This window comes from Equus asinus, unplaced genomic scaffold (assembly GCF_041296235.1).
Source record: "Equus asinus isolate D_3611 breed Donkey unplaced genomic scaffold, EquAss-T2T_v2 contig_193, whole genome shotgun sequence".
Lineage (NCBI taxonomy): Eukaryota > Metazoa > Chordata > Mammalia > Perissodactyla > Equidae > Equus > Equus asinus.
In genome coordinates, this window is record NW_027224842.1 from 986,213 (window position 1) to 997,186 (window position 10,974).

Below are 10,974 nucleotides of genomic sequence, written 5' to 3' on the forward strand. Positions count from 1 at the left end.
TCTGCCACCAGCTGGGGAGGGAAGTCCAAGATGTTCGGCTTCTCCTCCCGCAGCTGGTCCTCGGTGGTCACGGCCCAGGGGCAGCTGGGCTCTGAAGCTGCCTTTAATGATGGCCCTTGCTCTGGTCCTGGAGTGGCTGACTCAGGGGCTGCTGGCTCCAGCTCTACCACACGTGGTGAGACTGGAGGTGCAGCTGGCTCCAGCCCGGGGGATGGCACTGGCTCTGGCTCTGGAAGTGGCAGGAGTTTTGGAGCTTGCTCTGGAGGAGGATAAAGAGAAAGTTTCACCCACACACCTGACAGTTTCTATGCCTTTCCAAAGATAGGAAGGGCTCCACTGCCTCTAAGGGAACGCTAGCCCATGAACCTCAACACAGACAGTCTTCCCAGACTCCAGTCCCCTCACCTTTCCGTTCGGCCTCAATGGCCTTGAGATGCTCCAGGTGGCCTGGCAGAAGGTAGGCATGGCCCTCCATGTGGGAGCCACCAAAGCTGACGTGCAGAGTGGCCAGCTGCAGGGTCCAAGAGGGAAACCGCAGGGGCTCCCTGCAATCCTGCCCTTGGCCCAGCCAGGTTCCCAGCAGGAAATAGATAGCACTGCGTGGAGGCAGATGGGCCAGAGAGTCAGTGGCCTGGCCTTTCCTTAAACACTGCCCTCCCAAGGCACTCATGTTAGCATCTGTGCCCCTGTGCCAGACCCTCCCCCTCCAGAGGAGGGCCCCATCCCAGCCCTGAGCCCTGGCTGGCTGTCCTGGCTGTGGCAGGCCTGCTCATCCAGCAGGCTGAACACAGAGTCTGTGAGAGTCTCTTGTTCCCACCGATACTCTCCTCCCCAAGGGTCTGGACACAGCCCACCCAAGCCCTGCATGAATGTGGGCCACTGGAATGAAGACTCCAGCAGACTTGGGAGCAGCTTGCTCACACACCTCCAACTATGGACCTGGCGGTGGTGCTCACAAGGGGTGGATGTGGAGAAAGGGAGGCAGGAGGGGCTGGGACTCTGCTGGGAGTGGGTCTCTAGTGAACAACGCAGCCCAGCCTCCCTTCCAATTCTCAAGGGGCCTGGGACCCATGCACAGCTCTCTTTGAGTCCAGTCCTGCCGGAGTGGAAGCCACCAGAACTCAGCCCTCCCATGGGAATCACAAGATGGGTGAGATGCAGGGTTCTCCCAGGCCTGACCCGGCCACAGCCTCCATCCTCTCCCTGCACCCTGTTTGCTAGAGACAGGAGGCCGTCCTTCTCGACCCAAAGACCACTCACTTTGGGAGGTGGTCCTGTCCTCCAGCATCCCGCACGCATTGGGCCAAGCTGCCTCCATGTGTCCCAAAGGGGATGAGGGCATCGCCCGGGATGGAGGGTAGATGGGACCTGTGAATGATGTCAAGTGTGACTGTCTGACTCTCAGATTAGAGGGGAGGGCCAGGGAGGCTGTCTGCTTCAGTCACTGAGTGACACTTAGTGTGTCCAGAAGTCCTGCTCAGAGTAGGTCCTTCATAGACATTGTTGAATGATCTCCAACCAGAACCACCCCGGGTGTCTGAGTGGGCCGGGTCCCCTCTGTGGCCCTAGAGATCCCTAAGTGGCTACACCAAGGACAAGCACCAGGACCAGCTGGATGGCATCTCAAACTCCTTGACAGGGTGCTCTCCAGGTGCTTTTCCAAACTCAAAAAGCCACAAGCCAGTGAAGGGAGAGGAAGACTACTTTCCGTGGGGGACAGAGAAATAATCACCACCAGCAACCACAGCATGGCCCACCACCCTCTCTGCAGAGCCGGGCACCAGGGCAGCACCTGGAGGGCTGATCCCATTCATCCCTGGGAGAAGCCTAGCAAGTTCATCCTCTGCCACCCCACCTTTCAGAGGAGCCAACTCAGGCTCAGAGAGATGCGGTGACATTCCCAAGGCAAGACACACAGCTGGCAGTGGGCAGAGTCACCACTGTGCTGAGGAGGAGGTGGGCAGTCACCTGGGAAACAGCTGGTCCAGCACCTGGTGGGCTGTGCTGGAGCCTGAGTAGCTGCAGAGGGAGGTGATGACACTGCAGAGGACTCTGCTGGGGAAGGCTAGCAGCACAGTCTCTGAGAGCCTCTGCATCATGCCTGCCTGGAGGCCACGCATCCTGCAGGCCTCAGTGACAGACAGAGTGGACTCATCTTCACTCTGGGTGGGACGAGGAGGGACACAGAGTCAGGGTCACCACTGCAAACCACCAGTGTTATCGGGGTCTGCAGCTGACCCAGGAAATCCTAGCCCCTCCCAGACATCTGCGACAGGTGAGCCAGGGGTCCCAACTCAGCAAAGTTCTGCGCTCTCAAAGTACAATCTGACTTTGGTCCTGCGAAGGATTCCACATTGATCTCCCTCAAGGCCATTTGCTCGCTGAGGGACAACAGAGCTCCCTCTGTGAAGAGCACCAGCCCAGTGAATCCTCAACAGACACCCCTCTCTAGAGAGGAGAACAGAGGCTTTGGCATGCCAAGTGGCTTCTCTAGGTCCTGTGGCTCAGAACTGAGAACCGCCCAAAGTGAGGGCTGAGGGACATCCCCTCTGACTGCCTGAGGCTTCATCAGACCCTGACCTGGAGGGAAATGTTATGTGGCCACCTCACCCCTCCCAGGTATGGAAACAGTGTACAGGGCAGTGACACGTTCTGAGAATCCCTTTGACTTTCAAACACGCTGATGGTTATTTCTTTTACATTAAAGGGAGTTTGGAGACCCTTGTTATCGAGGTTTCATTTTCAAAAAAAGGCAAAATTCAAAGATACTCAGGGCCTATTGGGAAGCGACAATGACATCAACGTTTTCTCTAATCTTCCTAGGAAAATGCAAAGAGTGCCCTCCTACCCTCCTATGCAGCTGGTGGGGAGGAGCGGAAGTCCAGATTCCTTTGGGAATGGGACTGTGGGACACTCATGGGGGACAGCCCTGTTAGGGTCCCAGGAGAACGGCAGTTTGAGGTTGGATTCTGGGCCTGCCCTGGTCATCTCAGGGGCCTGGGTGGGAAGACCCCTCCGTGCCCACTCTCACCTCAGAGCAGCCCTGGTTATTGATGGTGGCGCGGTGCAGCTGGTCCCTGTCCAGGGAGATGGAGTACCCGAAGCCATCCGCCAGCTCTTCCACCACCTCCTGCGTGCAGCTCTGCAAAGACAGTGCCCGAGAGCCGGGCCCGGAGGTCTGAGGGGCCTGCCTCGACTTGGCCACAGGAGGAAACCCCCGCACAGATCAGGTACCGAGCAGCATCTGCCTAGACCTCTAGCCAGGGAGGGAATGAGATGACACCTGGAGGGCTCGGGACTAACCTATGGGTAGAGGAGCTTGGTTCCCAGCACCCACTCTCCCATCCTGCTAGCCACCACCTAGGCTGGGAACACAACACACTGCCAGGCTTCCAACACCGAGCAAATGGCTCCTGCCCAGGGTGGGTCCCCGCTCAGCACCGCCGTCCATCTCTCACTCCCCTCCGACACACAAGGAAGCTCAAATTGTTGTGCAGGTGGCATCCAGTTGTGGCCTAACCCTGTTGGCTTTCCCTGTGTTACCTGAGTGCTCCTCCTACCAGTTGGACAGAGGCGGTGCAGGTGAGGGCCAAGCCAGTGTCTATAGTGACTGAAAAGGCTCTTTTTCTTGGCTTTCCTGAAGCCAGAGCCTCCACAACTCGGGAGACAGCAGGAGAACATCCTCTTGTCTTCAGTGTCGCCACTCAAGTGGGCTCAATAGGATGCTATGTCTAGAATGTGGGCGCCTGGAGACCAGTGTGCTAAGTTCTGTTGGGGTCTGTTTTCAAGGAAGTGAGGTCACTTCCTCAAGTTTCCCTTACCTGGGCCCCTTCCTTCAATCACACCCACCGAAAACCTCTCTGGGATCTTGGCTGCTCACCCTCCTTGCCCATGTCACCTCCAGAACTGTACACAAATAGCCAGCACAGATCCCAACACAGGACCTTGAGATGGAACCAGGGTTCCAGCTTGAGGACATGCAGCTGAGTTCCGACCTCTTTTTTCCTACAAGCTCTGTGTCCTGGAAATGCCAATGGGCCTCCCAGGGCCTCCTCAATCACCCAACCTGCACGATGGGGGCGAGGCCAGAAATAGCTCCCTTGGGACATCCTCAAGTGTAGAACAGACAATAGCGACAACACCTGTGGTCTGGTTTGCATGTGTCTGATGCACACACTTAGAGATTAAAGAATGACAAGAAGGGGTGGGATGTAGTGTGGAGTACCCCTCAAAACAGGACTTGGTTCCAGCTCTATGACCTTGAGAAAGTCACTGCCCCTCTGGGCCTCATTTCCAGGTCTGCACCTTTAAGAGGTGGAAATTAGGGGAAATTCAGATACTTCCATTCACTGGCATGAAACCTTGCAAGGTCTCCTGTTTGACTTAGAATCAGACCCAAATGCCTCGTGTCGGCCTATGTAGTGGGCAGTCTCCACTATGGCTCCTGGTGCTCACTGTCTTCTGCTGTGCACGTCCTTGTGGAACCACAAGTGGTCAGGAACTGCCTTCTGAATAGAATGCAGCCAAGGTGATGGGATGGCCTGCAACCCAGGGTTAAGAACAAAAAGCCTGGCCCTTCCTTCTTACTCATTGGCTTTAGTCCCCTCCGTCTTTCCCTCCTTCTGTTTCCATCTCTCTCTCTCTCTGCATCTTATATCTCTGGAACTGGGGGAGCAAGTGTGCATGCTTTCAGTTGTCCTATGAAGATGTTCCATAGGAGAGAACGGAGGGAATGATTGGCCAACAGACAGGTAGGAACTCAGACTTTCAGTCCAAACAAACCCCGTCAACATGCATGTGAGTGAACTTGGGAGCAAACCCTCCACAAGTCGAGCCGCAATATCGCCGCAGCCCCTGCTTCACAGAGACCTTGAGGCGGAGGCACCCAGCTAAGATGTGCCCCATTCCTGGCACACACACTTTGTGAGATGTTAAGGATTTGTATTTTCTAGGTGCAATGTCTTACAGCAGTGTCATCAGAGAGCGACGGGAAAAGCACAGTCTGCCAGTTCCTGCCCTCTGGCCCTGCCTGTCCCCATCTACCCTCCTCTCTCTTCTCAGGCTCCTTCCAGCTCCACTGCCCTCTTTCGGACATTGTCTGGTCAGACCCACTTCTTCCTGTGAGCCTCTGCGCCAGCGGTGCCTTCCCCCTGACACTCAAACTGTTCCCAGACACAGGCAGGCGTGCCTCTCATCTGGCACCCTGCTCACAGCAAATGTCACCCCTATGATGCCTTTCAGAGCCTCCCAGGCACAGGCTCCACTGTCACAGGTCTCCCACCTGCAAGGGCATATCATCATGTCCTCCTTCTTGGTCTCATCTGGATAAAGTGAGTCCATGAAGGAGGGCTTTCTGCTTGGCGGACGAGGAGGCAGCTTCTTCTGGTTTCCTCAGGATCATGACTGTCTCTTCTGGGCTGAATGTTTCCCCTCCCAAGTCCATTGTGAAAGGAAATTCTCATTCCCTTGCTTTCAAGGGTCTGGTTTCCCCAAGAACTCAGGGAGACTGGCCTCTCCCTGGAATGCGGCACCAGCCCCTACACCCAAAGCCAGAAAATTAGCACCCAGCTTGAAACACCACCAGATCCTGAAGTCAATTCCTGCTGAGGTCCCACATCCATTTTGTAACCCCATAGTATCTCCTGATCTCACCTTTCCCCTAAGACACAGCTCCCAGCCTGCCCTTGGCTTCTTAGAGGAACAGTGGGATTTCCCAGAAGCACTCCCAGACTGGGCAAGAAATGTCTTGAAATGTTCTCTATGTATTTTCCAGGACATGGGATATGGGGAGAAGTCATTTTGGTTGTGTATGTGCAACAGTTTTGATGCGAATAGCATCTTTTTCAGACAGAGATCAAAGAGTGGGGCTACAGGATGTAACAAGAAAATGGATACACTGAGCCAACGTCTTCATGGTGTGAAGTCATAGGGAGCAAAGAAGATGGTTAAGAGCAGAGAATATGGAGCCACAACTTATGTTCAAATTCCACCTCAATCACTTCCTAGATATTGGTAGAGGGCAAAGTACTTACCTCATTGGTGCCTCAGTTTCTTCATCTGTTGTTGGCAAGAAGGATAAGTGTACCTAATTTGTGAGGATATGGAGAGTGCTAAAGGAGTTAATGTTTCAAAACACTTGCAACATCCAGCACATTGCATGCCCTGTACGCATACATTACAAATGAAATGTAAATGTTCTTCTGAAGCTGTCTGTTTGCTCCAGACGGGAGACTAGGGGCTGGAAGGATGTAGACAGCACTCCCTGAGACAGCACGTATCGATGAATGAACAACACTGTTGAAGGCATTACCAATGGCAGATCCGCCTCCCTATGGACATTCCCAGGCACAATCACACGCAAGCATCCCTCCTCCGTCCTGCATCATCTTCTGGGATTCTATCCAGGAATCACGGGGGCTTCTTGAACCCTGGAACCCACACCCACCACAGGTTCTCTTCTGTCTGGCAGCAAACCCCAGGCCTTGTCCTAATGGCTGCAGCCCACAGGCTCTGAACTCAGATCCTTTTCTTCACTTGAGGGAGACGTGTCATTCCCAGAGCTGGGCACACAGAGTGTCAGCCTTGGAGGAAATGCCTCCCTGGCCAGTGGCAGGTGGAAGAGTGCCGTGACGGAGTAGGATTTGTGGAGAGTCCTCCAGGTGTGGTCAGAAGGGGCCCAGCCAGGGCATTTGTCAGCAAGGTCTGGTTGGTGGACCTTGGTGACAAAAGAGTGGTGGGGACAGCATGTTTTAGAGTTCCTGGCATGAGACAATCCACAGGATGGTCATGAAGTCAGAATCAGCCTAGTGAGGTCCAGCTCAATCCACTGTCATCTGTTCCCTGACTGGCTCACTAATCCAGGAGTGATTTACAAGGGCGATATTCGTCTTCTACCATCTTTTCGTTGATTGGCAGGAGCTAGTATTCTTTACAAAACTTGTGTATTTTTACATAGGAAAGGATAGGTGAGTTCTGTAACAACCCTTCTTGCAAAGTTCTCACTAACGTATTGAGTCTCTAACAGAATCCACCGCTGGGAACTTCACAAAAGATCCTGACCTTTACTCTCTGGTTTTAGATCTTCCTGATTGGTAAATTTTCTTGACTCCTGGCTCCTTTCCTGAGGTTCGTCCACTTAGAACAATGTAGGACTGCAACCTCTTGCCACTTGAGAAGTAGTGGTTCAACTCTATGATGTTGGTCTTGCTTTCTAAGTGTGTGTGTGTGTGTATGTATGTGTGTATGAGACTGTTTTCTGCATCTTGCCACGTGGGTCAGATTGACTTCTTTCCTTGGAAAAGTTGTCCCTAACCACTTTCTCTGGGCTTCATTTTCAAGTCTTGAACAGTGCTGTCCAACAGTAGAATTTCACACTCTATCTAATGAAATTTAAACTTTTTTTAAATACTGACATTTAAAAAACTAAAAATAAACAAGTGAAACTAATTTTTAATGGTATATGTAAACCCATTATAACCAAGATATTACCATTTGTCCAGGCAATCTATATAAAAATTAATAGTGAGATAGTTCACATTTTTTTTTAATTGGGATCAACAAATCCATTTACATAGTCTCCATTTGTAAGTTGAAATTGTTTACATACGTGGTTTCTGTGTCCCCCACTCAGAACCTGGGCTGACGTGTTAGAGAGGAAAGAAAGCAGAACAGGCATAAGTAACGATCACTGTCAATCCAGCTCAGCACGAACACTCACCACTGACAAAAAGGCTGTCCCTGAGCAGGGAGTAGAGGCCCCTCGGGGTGACATGGTGGATCAGCTGGTTCAGCACCCAGGAATGCTGCTCTCTGTCACATGGGGTCTCTGTCACACTCTCCATCATGAGCCATGGGGTCAGGGTGGTAGGTGCAGGCAGCTTCCATGCTGGAGGCTGCCCCTTCCTCCGCAGGCCCGGGGAGAGAGGAATGTGGGGACTCTAGAGAGATGTCCTGAATCCTCTGATAATGGGGGCCAGAGGGAGGGAGGAGCAAATTGGCAGTCAGTGGAAATTGAGTCAGTGAAAATTGGAGCAAATTGAGTCGGTGAAAATTGGGGTGGTCACCGAAAGTGTTCATGACTCTCAAATGCTCAGAAAAGGGACTTCCCTGAGGGAGATCAGTCTACAGCCCAAGACAAGGGGCCCAGGCTGCTCTTCTTGAACAAGGATCCAAGCAGGGGAGGAGGCAGGAGAAGGACGAGCAGGAGAGACAGCAGGTTGGGTGCGGCTGGCTGGGACTCATCCTGCCGGGAGCTGCTGGCACCAGGGTCTCATCAGGTGCTGCAGGACTCTCTCAGTGGAGTTCAATGTGGCTGAGCTCTTGCTCATGTCTGTCAAATACTGGATGTTGGAGATGGTGGAGTTGAGTGTGAGGGCCTTCAGGTCGTGCCCCTTGGCTGCAAGAAGAGAGGGAGAGAGATGGCCATCACTGAGAGCTGGGCTGAGACCAGATCAGAAGCCTGAACTCAGTATCATCTGTTGCCTTTGCTCCCAGTGGAACCACCACCCAATGCTGCGCTCATCCAAGTTGAAGCCAGCATATCTCTCAGCTCCTCCTCCCTCCCCTGCCGGTAACACCAACTGCACCCACAGATTGCTCCTCAATGCATTCCTTCTGTTCATTCACGTCCCAGGTAGGTCTTATCTTTTCTCACCGGAACCAACACCCTAACATGCTCACTGGATGCATTGTCTAAAGGATGTTCTCTGCCTTGAACATTAGAAGCATTTTTCTGAAATGAAGATCTCACTAGAACACTCCTGCTCTAGCATCACCCGTGGCTCCCTAAGGCCTTCAGGGTTAAGTTCAAACTTCTTGACCTGGCACTCAAAGCCCTTGCACATCTGGCTCCTGCTGACTCTTCAGCCTCATTGATGCATTCACTCTGAGTTAGGCTTTGTGCTTCAGGCAAACAAAATTCCTGTCACTTCTCCCATACACTATGCTGTTTTTGCCTACAGGGCCATTGCTCATGCAATTTCCTCTGCCAGGAACACGCTCCACACCTTATTTCCCTATATAACTCCTACTCCTTCTTAAAGACCCCAATTGGGCAAAACTTCCTCCAGAGAGCTCTTCCAACCCAAAGGATGCCAGGTGCTTCTCCTCAAAACATCCCACCTTGTATTAGAATTTTCTGTGACTTTCACAAGACCAGGGGCTCTCTGAGGGCTGCATCAGATTGAAATATTGCTATAATCCTTGTGATCAGCATGCTTGCCCTCAAAGCAGAATTGCACACCTCGGCTTCCCAGCTGCCCAGTAAGAATTGGTCAGTTGAGGTGTGGGGCTGGAGAGCTCCTCTGGGGAAGGAAGAGGGGCCCCCTAGGCCTGTGGTGGCTTCTGGTTGCTCAAGCAATGAGGAAGTAGGCAGGAACATGCTGCCCGGCTCAGGAGCTGTGGAAAGGGCTGTCGTCTGGGAGACACAGAGACCCCACACAGTGGGTGAAGCCCCACAGGCTCATCTGCACTCCAACAGTGGCTGTCCCAGGACAACCATTCACAGGTGAGCCATAAATGTGAGTGACAGAAGGAGGGATTGTGTGAGTAGAGGGATGTTCGAGCCTGTGAGTGAGATGAACCCAAGAGAGACAGTGTGCTTGAAGAAGAGAGAGACGCAACAAAGAGACAGGTAGAGGCACAGATAGAGGGGATACCTGGATGGACAGAGGAAGAGCGGACAAATGGAGGGTCACAGGGAAAGCAGGAAGAACAAAGACAAGGAAGAGAAGTTGAGACATGGGAGGAAAGAGGATGGAAGGAGAGAAGAAGGACAAACCGGCGAACAGGCAGGAGGACAGTTGGACAGATTGATACCTGGACAGATGCTCGGGTGGATAGATGGAAGGAAGGAAGGAAAGAATGGAGGGAGCGAGGGAGGGAGGAATGAAGGATAGGAGGAAGAGAGGAAGGAAGGAGTCTGAGAGGAGGGAGAACTGGGAAAGTCACCTGCCCACGTTCAGAGGGTGCTTTAAAGGGAGGGTAAGGCTGAGAATACAGGACCCCTAACTCCCAGGCTTGTGTCCACCTGTCCCAATGCTGCCTGTTATTACTCGTAGAGACGGGCATATGGATGTAAAGGAAACCTTGAGCCCTACCCTCACAACACACAAAACTCAATTCCTGGACACTTTGACCTAAAGGGGAAAGGTAAAATAATGAAACTTCTAGAAGACAACATAAGAAAACATCCTCGGGACCACAGGGTAGAAAAAACTTCTCAAAGAAGACACACACACACTCTCCATACAAGAAATATCGGTAAACTGGGATTCACTAAAATTTAGGCTTTCGGTTCATCATAAGACACATTACAAGAGGGAATTTGCAAGTCACAGGATGCGAAGAGATTGTCCCAGTTCCAATATTCAACAAAGGATTCACATGCAGAATACAGAAAATCTTCAGCATATTTATTAGATAAAATGCCGTGAAAGAGATACATATTAATGCTGCTTATTTTAATGAGCCACATTTATTTGACAAGGACAGTGAACAAAGCAATCTGAAAAGCAGGGGGTGAAAAACGAACAGTAGATAAACAGAATCCCAGGAGGGTTTGGAAAAAGCAAGAGAACCCCCTTACATAACAGTTCATTGGCCTTAGAAAAGGAAAGTACTACTGGATTCTGTTAGGAAGTCAGAAAGATTGAAATATCTAGTGGCTTCAGCGGAAAAATAAGATAGGAAAAAATAACTATGATAGTTATTTGATTTTCCTCCAAATGACTTTATCCCTTAGAGAGCAAGGCACTTCCCTTTTCAATCATCAACACATCAAAGTTTAATTTCCCTCCATTTAGCCTTTTTCGTGGCCATAGGTTAGAAGCAGCAAAGGGGCTCAGCAGGCTGAACCAGTCTGCAGACATACTCTGTCCTGTTCCACACTGGCTCACACATGTGCAAAGTGGTCGCTTCTCACAAGGGAAAAGCCTGCAGGGCTGAGGGGCAGCCACCCCTTGGACCCTGTTTGTT